Below are 16109 nucleotides of genomic sequence, written 5' to 3' on the forward strand. Positions count from 1 at the left end.
GAGATTAGTCCCAAACAAGGTTTTCGAAACCTTACTCTTGCCGCTCTGTGGTTTTTGGAACCATGTCTGCATGATTTCTTTCCTCTAGATCATCTTCTTTGTAGAGAACTTGGAAATGGCTCCTCCAAAGGTCAAATCTAAGAATTCCTCTCATTCTAGTGCTCACAAGCAATTCACTACAGTTTGCCTATTAATGGAAATCATCATTGTGTATTCGATAGTACAATTTGCTTTGTCTCTAGGTTAAAATGGTGTATACATTTGTAGATCAGCTTAGGGCCTAAACTACAACCAGAAAACCAGTTGCCTCAACCAACCCACATCCTTGGAGCTTCTCAATAATGGGATGAATTCACTCAGACTTCACTCTCTTTTGAAAATCCTCCATGTCATAGAAACAAAGAGAGGTGTCTGTAAAATTCTACGACTAGGATTTGATTTCGTTCAACCTGTCAAAACTAATGAATCTACTTGCCATTATGTTGATAATGAGATTTGAATTAAGAGAGAGAAAGGAATAACTAATGCAACAGATACTACCTTTTTGAAAAAGTTATGCACATTAATAGAATAGCAGTTCAAAGAAATAATGGTTATTTGTTCAACTATTCATGTTTCCATATATATAGGAGCTTGGTTCATCTGATGATCTTCAGAATTCGTGCCACATGAATTAATTGAAGAAGAGATCCATTGAAACAATACATGCAGAGATATCTAAGTGTCTTTTCATTATTTTGTTGGCTCAATGGTAACTTTCTATCTCCCCATAACTTACTTTCCCATTCTCCTTTAAGTTTCAAGAAGTTACTAATAGAGTACTTCATGGGAAAATATCTGGTGGGTTGAATTTTGCTCATTAACTCTTTCCTATAATGGTTAGATTCTTTTTATTATCATTCTGAGATGTTTTATCCACAAAATTGTGGGTCTAATCTGATTACCAGCTTGATTTTCTTTAAAATTCAGGAAATTATCTTCATGGATTGAAAACTCACCGAGGAGAAGACAATTTTTGTTTTTTTGCCAACTCTTCCTTTTTAATTAACCTTTAGACCATTGTCCTTTTTGGGTTCGAAAATGTCTAAGTGAGGTGTGAAAATTTTTTAGTGGCCCACTTCTCATTTCTTTTCACTCCAAACTGCCATTTTGACAAAACAAATTCATAGTTTGAAAACCTGCCAAAGAGAAGTTCATTTTGAGTTTTCTACCAGAGATGATTATGAGAGCCATAAGGAATCTCAACATTTTTTGAAGTCATAATCGCAAAGTAAGCATCAATTCACCATAGGATATCTTGCTAATTTCGTGTCTTTGATCCATGCGTTTCATTTGGTGCCTTTTGTGGAAAACCAACTTTATGGGTTAGAAACCCGCCAAGGAGAAGTTGATTTATGAATTTTTGCTAGCATCTATTTGTATTGAAAACATAATAGACCGAAAGCAAATGTAACTTGTAATTGATCACTACATGAGTAACATGAATCTCCATCGAACCAGGACCTAACCTACCCGTAAGATCACTTCAAAAAAATGAAAACCACCCGGCTATGAAATGAGGAGAAGGGGGAAAGGAGAAATTTGATGGAGACTCATTCAACCTAAGAGGGATTAGACCTAGACTCAACCACAACTAAGAACTTACTCCTCTCACTATAACATGGGCATTCACTTTTACTAATCGGTTAGAGGATGAAAAGTGGGGCAACATAATTAAAATTTCAATTTGAGAGAATTAATTTATGGAAGTGTTAATCTTGAATGGTCCCTCTTTACCACCTCTTTCTCATCATTGCAATCTTTCCACAGATCTTCTAAATGAGGAACCATTGGTGATTAACCCTTCAAGTTGAGTACCTTTGTTGTGAACCCTTTGCTATCAAAATTCCTCCTTCCCTTGTAGGGTCCAAAATTGAAACTAAGTAAGTTGCTTCCAATAACAGAGGCATTGAGCATATTACTACAAGGTAAATAACCAAACTTGAAAAGGAAAATGGACTCCCATTCCTCCTAGGGTAGATTATCCTTAATCATGGAGAACAACTGCCTACATATCTCAACTATGATAAAACAATCTAAAGAATATTGGGGTAACTTCATTGGTTCTTCTTCAAATCCCCTTATTCATAAGTATGTAAAATTAGGAAATTGAATAAAATATCTCACGTACATTTGAATCAAATTTTGGGCCTTCAAGGATATCCTCGGCATCAGTACTTTTCTAAGATTCAAATGCACACTTTCTATCAGAACATCATGTGTTTTCTTGAACTCTTCCAACACTCTATCCTTTTGGAGCAGGGGACAATATTGATAGACAGTTACATCTTTGTTCCAAGTTTCATGAGGAAGGGAAGTAATATTTCTGACACATGCAATGCAATAGGTCAGGTAGGAGGACATATGGGAATCTTCTCTAGACATCTTAAAGTGTTTGAGCTAATTCCTCAGTGAACTAGCTATCAGTTTTGCCCAATCTAGAAGTTGTTCTCCTTTCAGGATAATCTCTATGTAATAGTACATCCAATCTTCAAGGAGGAAAACATCTACAGACCCTTTTACCTAGTGCAAAAAAACCATGAGGTCATGAACATGAGGCTTCATATAATCCTTGGTAATTATTTTGGGTAGTCTTGAGCAACCTTTATAATTAGTCTCTATCCATTTTCTAGCCAACATGTTATGGTACTTTTCTAGTTTTTCTTGATATTCAACTAGAGACTAAGTAGGGCTAAAAGTAGCAAAGGTACACTCAGGTAGACCTAATACTGATGAGATAGTATCCCTTGAGATGGACAATACTGGTTCTCCATCCTTATTCACAATACTCTCGTTTCTCACATCATAATGATCAATGCACAACTGAGGTAGCTCAGGACTCAAAAGGGAATGGGAAAAAGCAACAACTTTGATTAGACCACTTGTTAGGACCTTTAAACAACCATTAACTTCATCAGCTTGCTCAAGAAAATTTTCTTGTAGCTTCTCAATCTTGACACCTTCCAAATTAGTGTAAAAAATGGTAGGCCTCTTACACTCTAGACTAGAAATATTTCAAAAGAAATGTAGAACAAACCTCATTCTAAGCAAAGGAAATAAAATCCCAACACTACTTTTGTTCTTCAAAAAAACACACAAAAGAAAGAACAAAGGATTTCGCATATCCTCACTTGTAATCCATTGAAAGGAAATCAGACCTCTTTTCTTTGCTTATTGTTGCTCCTCCTTTGATTCACCTTTCGCATGATAAAATAATTAATGGGAAACTTATGCTTTAAAAGGAAAGGGGATATACTGGCAATAGTACCACCTCATAATGAGGTATTTATGACAATTTTTTTGCGGCTTGATTTGCATGCTTGAAACTGTGACAAGACACCTTCATTAAATGATCATCCTTTGCAAATGTCCTTGCAATAACCATAAATTTCTGATAATTAATCTGACTCCCAAATGAAAGATTTTCCTTCTTTAATCATAATGACAACTGATATTTTGTCTCAAAAAAAAAATTTTGAAGAAGACCTTCAATCATTACTTCTAACATCTCATTTAATTTCTCAGAAATTGCTTGTCCTTTGGGAATCATTAATGTCCATGAGAAAAACCTTCAGTAATAGAACTGCTTTGAACTACTTCGAACTGAGGTTCAAAGAGGTTTGAAGAGGTTCAAGAAAAACATCTCCAGTATACTTAGTGGGTCCCACCTATAGAAAAAGATTAGTGTCAAAATCCTTTGGTTGAACTGCTTTGAACTACTTTAAACCAAGGTTCAAAGTGGTTTAAAAACAAGAACTATGAAAGACATCATAGGACTGTCTTCTATATGCAAGGCATGATGATGTTTTGAAAATAAGAAACTGAGAAGGGCTTGCCTAATGTAGGATTTCATGTTTCAAAAGGAATCGAAAAAAGTTTAAAATATCGCGACTCAAAACTAAGGCTAACACTTATATAAATAAAAGTATTATTAAAACTTACTTATAAGAAAAATAAGTAATATTTTTTTTAATTTTTTTTGAAATAAATAAATAGCAAGATTCTCTAAATATTTTTTGAAATTATTGATAACATATCTTTTTTTAATTCAAATTTTAGAATTTAATAATAATAAATTTTAAATTTAAATTTAAAGATTTTTTATATAAATATGAAAATTTAAAATAGATTTCAAAAGTTCCAAAAATATATATATCTATATTTCTTTTGATTTTTTAATTCACAATTTAATATTATTTTATCTATATATACATATATATTATTTAATCTTTTTTTTTTAAATTTCTATAAAAAGATTATTCTCATATGCATAATAATATTAAAATATTTTATTTTTGATAGGTAATGGACTGAAGCCTAGATTAATTTTTTTTTTTTTTGAGATTAATTATTATTATGTGTTAATTCAATTAGATTTGAACCCAAGACCTCTCCAATTAGAGGCTCACAAGTTATTGTTGTGTTATATGCTCTTGCCTATTTTGTTTTATTTTATTATTAATATATATTTTTAAAATTAATTTTTTTGCAAATGAATATACTCTCAATTATAAATCTAGGGTTTAGTAATTACTCACATAAATAAGAGTTAAAACCCTAAAAGTCTTTTCAATTTAGACCCTCAAATAATAAAACTAAAAATCTTAAACAATCTAGCAAGCACAATGCAAACAATCTTTTTGAAAAATATCTCAAAATGATTTTAAGACCCTACCTTAATCTACCAAAATGACTTACAACTACAAAGAATAATTTCAAAACCCTTAAAAAGCCTCTAAGCTTTGAATAAATTCTTTGAGCTCCCAAAATTGAGACAAACTCCAAAACCCAATAAACAACACCTCCCCCCCCCCCCCCCCTCACCCCCACCACTCAATAATAATCCCAAAACTCTCTAATATAGCAGACTTGATAGATTTTCTAAAATAAGGGACTTAAATATACAAAAAAGTAAAAATAATAATTTAATAATTAATTACTTTAGTTAAGTGGCTTAGCTCAATTTTATTTTAAAAGTTTATATTCAAATTTATAATAAAATTATTTTTTAAGTTGCATTATTTAATTTAATTAATTTAAAATATGCAACTCAACTAATAATCACTTTACATAAATTTTTAAATTTTTAATTTAAATCATAATTTAAGTTTACTAAATTGAATGTGCAATTGTAATTACATATTAATATTTAATTGACAATTAATATTTTTAACACACCAATTTAAGAAAAAAATATAATTAATCAATTTAGCACAATACAATATGCAACTTGAGTTTTTAAAATCAATTCATATTATTTGTGCAACTTTTAATTTGGGTTTTGATTTTTTTTGGTAAAGTGGTGAATCACTTAAAATGTTATTATTGACCAAAACCTGATTCACAAGCCCATGGGGGAAGAATCTAGTGAAGAAACCCTAATCCTTGCGAGATCTACAAGAAACCAAGTGATTTCAGAAAAATTATATCTTTAATTTCATAATTAGACTCTTATTTAAGTATTTGTAATTAAATGAAGATATTTAATTAATTCATAATACTTAATTATTTTAATATTGAATACCCTAATATTCATAAGATTTAATTATTCCTATATCATAATTAATCTTAACAAATTCATTTCACTAAGTACATATACAATAAAACTCACATGACTGAACCACATGAAAATAAATAAAAAATATTTATTTGAAAGTTCAAAAGCAGTGAGTTTACCAACTAGTCCTTCAAGTGTTTGATCACTACCAGGAGTACACCTTAGTTCTTGTATAGAAGAGATTCTAATAGCATAGATAGGTAGTAGGGTTCTTAACACTTTGTTGATCATAGTCTCATCTTCAGTAACTCCATTTGATCCTCTGATTGCATTTACAATATCTTTGATTCTTGCACAATACTAGACTATAGTCTCACCTTCTTACATTCTCATTTCATCAAGTTTTCCTCTTAGACTTTCTACTTTGGCTCTCAGCACAATCTTGTCTCCTCCATAAATCTTTTGTACAGTAGTCCACATTCTTTTAGAAGTGGTACATGTTTTAATTTCTTCAAATTCTAAATAGTTTAGGATAGATGAAATCTCCAACATTGCCTGATTATGTTCATTCTTCTATTTCATTTGCTCAGCAGTTGGGGCTCCAGGAATTATAACATATTCATTGATGATGGTTACATGTGCATAATCTCCAAGTCCTCCTAGATGCAACTTCATCAAACATTTCCATGCATGAAAGTTTTCCTTGTTTAACTTGGGCACCTCCTTTTTGTACATCTTGATCTTTAGCTTTAAGTAGCTGTTGGCCAAAAATGCCTTCCCATTAAGGATTAATTTCAAATATTTGAACAAACCCAACGGTCAAAAGATTCAATTCTATATTTTAAATCTTGGAGCTGCGACAAGATGGTATGGCCCCAATCTTATGATAGCTCATGTATCAGAGGATTGTTGGGTGAATCAAGCAGTGATAAGATGTTATGAGGCTCCCATTGGTCGAGTGGTCTGGTTTTCATAATATCACAGATAGTCAAGAGATCATAAGCCAAAGAAGGGTCTTGCTCGATAGTATGACAATAAGCAATCGTAAGATCGTAAGTGCCACGAGGATATGTTTCGATGCCATGAGGGTCACTAATCATATGATCCCAGAGTTGACTTCCTAGGTCACCAATGCTATGAAAGGGAAGGTGGATCATATGATCGTAAAGCTATAAGGTCACAGGAACAAGTGAGGACACCTCCCAAGGTCACAAAAAGGAAGAGTCAAACCACGATTGTAGGATTGCAAGGGTTATTGCCACGACCCCCAATATCAAAATGGACTGTGATCGTAAGATCATAAAGGTCATATAAACCATGCCATGACATTGCAAGGAAAAGATAATGGTACCATGACCTTACACTAGGGCTGTTAAGGGAAAACATTCTGTCGTGAGATTGTATGATCTTGTTGTTATCGAAGGATCGTAAAGAGAATGAAGGATGGGCTTAGTGCTGCGAAGTATTGTCAATCATAAGATCATAAAAGTCAGGGTTATGAATAAAAGGTGATATAAAGGGTTTTGACCATAGTTGATACTTGTAGGATGTGAGTTCAGTGTTGATGAAAACATATAGAGTTTCACTCACAAAGCTAGACAAAGACGAACTCCCAACCAATCAGATAGCAAGAAAGGTACAGAGTGACAGTTGAATATGGTTGACCTTTTCTTTCCACCTAATTTGGTAGGTTGATAACATGGGAAACAACTCTTTGATTATAGATTCAATCCTTTGGATCTCCTATAACCACTTTCATCATTCCCAAGCCTGATAAATGCAATAGAACACTTCATCATTGCCAATTGATCCATCTACTTAGTCAGATGGTTAATGGCCACCGTTCTTGCCCTCTCAGAGATTTTTTGGTGGATAAGTGATCTTCTTGCATCTTTATTTGTGCTCTGATTAGATCTTTTCCAGTTTTGTAGTAATTATTCTCCATAAAGTTGATTGTAGTGGTTGAATTCTATCTTAGGGTAGAAGCTATCTAAGTTATGCTTACACTATAAAAGCAGATGTTGTACTTTTTCTTAGGGTCATATCTTCTTTGTTTCTCTGGTATTGCCTTGCATGCTACTGTAAATTCCCTCTTTGCCTCTGAATTATATGGCATCTTGTCTTATCTCATTTAGCCACCAATGTACTGTGTAAGCTTTATTTGCTTCTCTTCGATGTATTGTAGATATCTATAATCTACATGTATGTATCTTTGTTGGCCCATGAATGATAAGAAGTGAAGCATTTTTTCCTTGTGTTACTCATGTGGTTGTCTAATCTATCTGTGGTTAATATATTAAAGAAAGTCTAAATTTTTATATCTTTAGAGTGTCATGATAATGGTATTGTGCATGTATGGGTAGAGATTGGTCTAAACACCCTATTTCAGTGCATCACCTCTTTAGAATAGGTTAGGTAGTTACTTTCATGTATTACTTCTCCCTTTTCTCTTCAAGAATAGTTCAAGTGCATCCTAATAGTAGAGGAAGTCAACCTTCTCTAGAGACTCAACCCCATAGTTCAAGTCCCACAACTTGGAGGTTGTTTCCATGTTTCACAAGGTTGTCCTTATGTAAAAGCTTTGGACAAGGGTGCAAGCTTTTGTGACAACAACACCTTCAAACTTTCTTCTTCACAAGCACCAAACACTCTGATACCAATTGTTGGAATTCTTTAGAATAACTAAGTGTGGGGTGAATTAGTTATCTAAGGTCCAAATGTACAGATAAAACTTTTTAGTATTTAACAAATACTTGTGCATGCATTGATCATCTAATATCTCAAACCATAGTATATTATTGTCCTAGGTCAAATGAACTTTGTAGAAATGTAAACATGAAATACTACAAAATTATTCACACAATTTGACACAAAGATTTTACATGGAAACCCAATTTGGAAAAAACCACTAGTAACATGCTACCAATTTTCACTCTTCTGAAGTGAGCTCTGTGAGGAGCCAACCCTGTTACAAGTTGCAATGCACATAGTTAAATATGACCTTGATTAAAGGCTTTCAATCATGATGTTAGGAGTGCACCTTGTTAGAGGACTTTAGAACATTCCATTAGAATGTCACCATATTAAAGGATTTACTTATGAATGTTAGGTCAATCTTAATCCAAAGGATTTATCCAAACTGATATATTTATTAGAAAGCAACAATGGGACTTGATTTGATAACAATACAACTCACTTGTAGATTACAAATCACTTGTTCAATCCTCTATTATGCTTGGCATCGATCCTCTTTGTCTCTGACAACTTGTTCACCCTTCAAGCCTTCACCTCCTTAACTCTTCTTGCATAGTATGCCAACTATAGATTCATCCCTTCGGCCACCAAATGAAGCAATACCTCAAGACTCCTTGTCTCTCTCTGGTTCACACTATGACACTTTGCTTCTAGCATGTTATCTCCTTATATAGAGAATTTAGGTTTTTTGTTTCTTAACCACAATCATCCATCTTAGGATTAGGTCAAATTCATTGAAGCTACTCTCTTTTCCATTTTAGTTCCCTCTAGAAACTTCCTTTACAATCCTCTTAAAATTCTTCTTCAAATAGTTTATGTTAAATTTTGAACCACCAACTCATTATACTTATCTTCCACATGCTTCACACAATTGAAGAAATTAACTTTTTTGGCTAAGATTTGTCAAATCTTTGATCAAACTCATTTTACTGGCACTTAGCAATAACATGATGTTTGCTCATTAATCACTATCTTCTGATGCTTCGTCAACACTGGGTTGCTCGGCATACACTAAGTTTAACTAGTGTTCAACATGTATTAAACTTTCGTCACTCGGCACCCACTAGATTTCTCTTTGTTCAGCACATATTGAACTTACTTTGCTCGGCTTCAACTAACTTACTGCTCGGCCTGTACTAACTTGCTCAACTTCCACTATTTTCTCAGTCAGGCTTGGCAGATACATTTCTTTGCATAGTCTTCTTCTAGTCATTACTCAGGTATCCTTTCATTATAGCCTTAAGTAGATAAAGAATACACTATATCATCAATGTCTTACTTGGTCTTAGTGCTTCTTTTATAGACCATATAACTCAACTTTTCTCTAGGTAGTCTTGTTATCCTTTATTTTCAAATCCTTTTCATCAATCAATCAAATGATAGCATTCAATTAGAAATTGTCTCACCAAAAAGTAGCAAATTTGACATCAGTGACAAAATAATGATTGTTCCATGATAGGTTTCATCAATCATCCTCATTTCTATACTTCAAACATATTGATATGCTTCCTCCATACTTTCCAATTTCACAAAACTTATTTCATCTTGAATTCTTGTTCTCAATCCATTTAGGTACCTTGCAATTTTCTCAACATCATCATCCACATGTCCAGATCTAATGTCCAATCTATAGAATTTCTTAGTATACTCCTTTACAATCATGTCCTTTTGTCTCAAATTTTGGATTTTTCTCAACAAGCTAACTTGGTAATCAACAGGAAGAAACTTTGTCTTTACCTTTTTCACCATTTTCATCTAAGTCTTGATCTTCTCATTTCCTCTCCTTTTTCTATCAGTTTGTAAATGCTCCCACCATAGTGAGGCATGACCTTTCAGCCTAGTAATTGCAATTTTCGCCTTCCTATTATCAAGAGTTTTTTCAAACTCAAAGAACTTCTCCATATTAGAGATCTAATCTAATATAACATTGGCATCCAATTTTCTTTTATAAGGAACAACTTCTACAATAGGCTTTGAATGTGCCTTAGACAATACTCTCAACAATCTTTTCGTATCTTGATCTTCATCAGGCTCTAGATTAGGGTTTGGTGTCATAGCTTCATCATCACTCATGTCATCAAGATGTGCTCCTCTCCTCTACGCTATCTCCACAACATCTAATCTAGCTGCAATTTGTCTTCATGTATCCAATATGGCATTGTTAAAATCTCTACCTTAAACCATCTTTATAATTAGGTTCTTGCCAAATCATAACCCTCTGCAAATTATAGGTCAAATCCTCATATTTGCTACTCTACAACCAAATTCACTTAGGGTTCTACACAATCCAATCTCCACAAGGATGAACCTCAAGCTCTAATACCACCTAGTACAAGGAGGGATGAATAGCTAGGGCCAAATGCACACCCAAGTGTCTAACCATCTCTTTGAGTAAACACAATGGAAGAAAAATATAGAAAACAACACCAAAGAGAGAAAGAGAATAAATACTTTTATTGATTCGTCAAATGTTCAGCATACATGCCCATTTGTAAGGCCTTTTGGGTTACGTCCAAATACAAAATACATATCCCTAAGTTTTATATTTAGCTTCAAACTCTTAACATCTGCTCTAGCTTTCCAGTCCTCTAATTTCTCCCTTCTAAAACAAAATCAAATACCTCTACTTATACTTGCCAAAATGGCTTACAAAAGATTCTAAAACATTACATTAAAGAAAGGCCAACCTCAAAATGGTCAACACTCATCCCTTAACAAGATCCTATCATTAATTTCACAATCTAAATTAAATACAAGAGTCGGCTCCAACTAAGGACCAAAATAATAGACAAATTGGTCAAAGAAGGACATGAGCATCAACAACATAGGTTTACTTAGTGAATGAAGAAAAACTTGGTCAACACAAGAACAACTCAATTCATACTGATGGAACTCAGTCACCAAAGGAACAACTCAGTTCATACTGAAGAGCTCAGCAAGATCTGAAAAGAACTCAGTCGAAATTGTCAGAATAAACAAAAGTGCAGTATTACAGGCAACCCATGATGCTCCTGCATTAGAAGATCAAATTATAATTAAAGAGAGGAGATCAATAATCATCAATTAGAGTGTAGATTAAAGGATCAAATAATAAATCATAACTAAGTCAAGGATTATCTCTTAACAAAGTGATTTTAACAAACCTTTTGTAAATCTCTTAATTGAGTCCTTACTTTATTGTAAGTGTAGAATCTTCTCACAAGGTAAGACCTAACAGTCTTAATAGCCTTTAACACGATAGGCCCCTCATAGGGTAGATCATAAAAATTGATCAAAATTGTAACCCTAAAAGGTTAACTTTATTACTACAACAGTGGAGATTTGTGGGTGTCATCCCTACCCCAGATTTACCTTCACCTTGGAGGGTTTCTAGGTAACCAAATTTTTGTGTTATGTGTTTACATTTCATGCATGTGATTTATAGTTAGATATATATGTTACAACATTTAATTTTACAAGTTATGATGAATGAATTAGATATCAGATGGAAAATGTGGTGAATATAGTAAAGTTGTTGTAAGGGATAAAAGTTTTATAGATCTTGATTCACACACCCCCCCACCCTCGTTAGTATCTTGCTTCCCAATTAAGACTTCCAAAAATTGGTTTCAAATAATTGGTTCTCTTGAGAAAGTCTAATAGCTTGGGATTTTAGATCTTGAAGATGGAGAATTACAAATTGGGAAAGGTTAATGAAAATCAAGTGATTAACATCCAACCCATACTGCAACAACTTGAGGTAGTAAGATAGGAACTGAGGAAATCTCTAAAAAAGAGAAAGGATATGCCCATTCATCTAAATGACATAAATTATGAAGAATTTGATACCCAAGGACTATTTAACACTAAAAATTTATGTGAGAGTGATGTAACAATTGCATATCTACTTGAGAAGAACAATATCCTACATGAAGAAGTCAGAGGATTAAAGAGAGAACATGAAATTTAGTTAGTAATGCTATATGAAGTGACTAAAAAAAATAATAAAGCCAAAGAATACAACATTGTGACTAAGGAAGACAAAAGAAAAATGGCTATCAAACTTGAAGAAAAGTCATCTAATGTGCAAAATCTTACAAACACTCAACTAGACAAAGTGAATCAACTTGTGTTGTTAGAAATGTTTAGAATAACTAAGAGGGTGGAGGGGAATCAATTAGTCAAGGTCTATATGTACCACTTGAACAATTAAACATTAAAAACATCAATTTTTTGTTGATCCTTCTTATCCTATTGTTGCTTGGTTACTACTGTAAAGCTGTCATAAACTTAACTTACATTGCATGATAAAAACATCATCACATGTAAAACATTCATCATAGTTTGACACTAGAATTTTATGCAGAAATCCAATTTGGGAAAAGCCACCAACAACATGTCACTCTTTTTCACTCTTTTGAAGTGAGCTCTATTAGGAACCAACCCTATTAAAGGTTATAATACACACTGTTAAATGTGACCTAGTTAGAGGATTTAATCACCCTATTATGAGCCGCCTTGTAAAAGAACTTTGATCATTCCATTTAAAATGTCACCTAGTTAAAGAATTTACACTGGCTATTAAGCCTTCAATGACTATTAGCTCAACCTCTATTAAAAGGATTTCAATACAAATTGTTTACAATGATAAGAAAGAAAATAGTAGGTTTTGATCTATGTGATTACAACTTACTTTTGTTTGTTCATATCTATGTTCAGTCCTTATGTTGGTTCACTAATAAGCCTTTCATTGTCATCTCTAATCTTTATCTGCTTGGACACCCTTCAATAAATTAGTCTACTCTTCTCATCAACACTTAAGCCTTCTACTCAAATTCACTTATCAACAACATCATCTGTAAGCTTCCTCTTGAGCTTCGCATCCACTCACTTATGTTTTTCTGCAACCTTTCTCTGTATGACTTCCTTTGCATACAAACTCGCACACATACTAGTTGGGGATGGACTAGGCACCAAATGTTTAGTTCTATATCACCTTAATTAGGCAATCTGTGCTTTACCATTTTCTACATCCACTGTAGATCTTAAGGTTTACGATTAGATTCAACTCGATTCAATGTATTTGTACAACTTTTTAATCATCCTCTAAACTACTCTATAATATTTCTATTGGGTCTTTACCTAATCACCACCTTGAATTTAATTATCTAACTTATCAATCTAATCTTCAACATATTTTACATCTCCCAAGAAATCAACCGAGTTGGCTTGATCTTACAATTCCTTTGAATTTGATCTATTACTGTCACTCAGCAATCACTAAATTATGACACTCATTCATTATTTAAGCTTTCTGGCTTAGCATCAACTAACTTTCTCGGTCGATGCTAATGTTTGGTCAACACTAGATTTTCTTGGCACTAACCATGGCTTGGTTGACACTAGCATTACTCAACACTCCTTAGTATTTACTCTTTTGCTCGTCTTGGTTTAGCTTTCTTGACATAAGCAATTACTTTGTCTTATCAATGTCTATCTAATCAAATATCCATTATAACTTCCTTTTCATAACTTCAACCTTTCCTCTAGGTGTAATAGTTATGAGTAACTCTCAAAACCTCTTCGTCAATCAAATCAATATGACATTTAGATCAGGTAGCAATATGTCTCATCCATAGATTTTACATCAATGAAAAAACAACAATTGTTCCAATTGTAAGTTTTCAATAGATGCTTGCAAATCGAGAATTAAATAGGAAGGACATGGAAATAGTGAATCTAAGATCACAAATCAACTTACTAAAAAGTAAATCAAAGACTGAGAAAGAACTTGTCGAAAGGTTGAACAAGCCTAATGAATCAATAAAGTACCTTGAAGAACTAATGAAATCACCTAAGTCATCTAGCAACATTTATGAACAAGAACACATAAAGCAACATCCATCTAGTAAAGAAGGTGAATCAGCAAAGAGTGGAGAGTTGAGGAATGAAAAGTCAAAAGGAAAGCCTACATTATATTATTGTGGTAAACTTGGACACAATGCCAACATCTACAAAAACAAAAATGGTAAGAAAAACCCTAAACCTAAGTTTATTGGTTATCATTTTTACTGCAAGAAGTAAGGACATCAAATACATGAATTTAGATCAAGAATGAAGAATACATCTATTGCACCTAGAATTGAAGCTTATTGTTTGAATTGTCAAAAGCTTAGACATAGAGCACATGAATGTATAGCATAGGAAAAACCCTACTAGACAAACATGAATACACCTAAGAAAGTTTGTTCTAATTGTCACAAGGTTGGACATGTGAATAAAAATTGCAAGACTCAAACACCAATACAAAATGATGAACACAACAAGGGTAAAAGAAAAGTGGATGTTGAACAAACAAAGAAGGAGATGAATCAAACTTGAAAGAAAAGGGTAGAAGTTGGAGGTAGTAGAACACATGAAGTTGAGGTCACCCTATCCAATGGAGAAGGTGATCACACCACCTTAAACTGATCAAGAAAGGTATGTAAGTAACTATATATTTAATGATATATCTCACATCAGTTCCTAACATAAAATATGTTAAAGTTCATATCTCCATAAGTAAAGATGAATGAGAATAGATCTATGAAAATAATGGTGCAAAAGAATTATTTACACAATTAGTGTCAAACATCAGTAAAATTGTCTATATTGACCAAGCATTACAATATGGACTGAGTACTTCAATGTAAAACTTATGTATAGGTCGAGTTAGATGGAATAGACCAAGATGTATAATGAAGATCGAGTTCAAAGCTACGATATCAACCAAGACATGTGGATTCCACATAACACTGAACACATATTTAATGAAGACCCTAGTTTGAGCAAAAGGAAGTATATATTAATTATTTGAGGACACTGTTCTCACCTTACATTCAAATTTCAAGAGGACAGAGCAATTTTAGAGATAGGGTGATTTGAGTGATTTGCAAAAAGGAAATTTCAAGGCAAAAGATTGATTAAGTGAAGATTTAAGTTGTGTTGAGTTGTTCAGAGGACAAAATTTCTAAACCCTAATGAAGAAATATGGCAACTTCATCATTTGCAGGAAATAATCAAGGAGTAGAGGTAAGTAATGTTCAATTCATGAGGAATGACCCTTGTCCTCCACCAAAATTTTGTACTATTCCTAATATTGTTATGAAAGGTGATTTAATAGGTGCATTATCATCGATACCACCTAAAGTAATTATGATCCATGATGTACGAAGTTGTTATATGTGTAATATTGGAGAGGTTGGTGACTATGATATTTGAGAGGTCTATGAAAAGTTATGCGATGAAGGAGTATTGAAGGATGAATTCAAAATTGTTGAAAGGAAAGGGTTAACTCCTGCCCTAGATTTTCTAAGGAATTTCAATATTGAGTGGATCAAGGCAGTACTAAGAAGAATCCATGATATGAAGTTATGCCTAGTTAATGGGCCTACTGTGATAATAAAGAAGAAAATTCACAAGGTTACAAGGTATCCAACATTGGAAAAGAAGAAGATTGTACATTGTCCAAGAAGAAGAAATTGAGGTTAACACAAACATCAAGTGGAATGGATGAGAACTATCTATCTCTACCATCACTGATCCATTGATTGAGTTTGTAGTGAGAGTAATTTTTCACAAACTCTATCAATCAAGTAGATTACAGAGTGTGCCATGTATGTCAACTGATCAAGCATGGAAGAATGTTATGAAAGATCATGAATATGATCTTTCCAAGTTGAAAAGATCATAATTGGTAGAAAATCTAAGATAAATCAGGAAGGTGAAGAATTCGATGTGTAAGTTTGGATCACTGATTATGTGTATTTTCTTTTATGTTTAGAATTATTTTTTTGCTATT

This window comes from Cupressus sempervirens, chromosome 11 (assembly GCF_028749045.1).
Source record: "Cupressus sempervirens isolate cs-2001-9-10 chromosome 11, ASM2874904v1, whole genome shotgun sequence".
Taxonomy (NCBI): domain Eukaryota; kingdom Viridiplantae; phylum Streptophyta; class Pinopsida; order Cupressales; family Cupressaceae; genus Cupressus; species Cupressus sempervirens.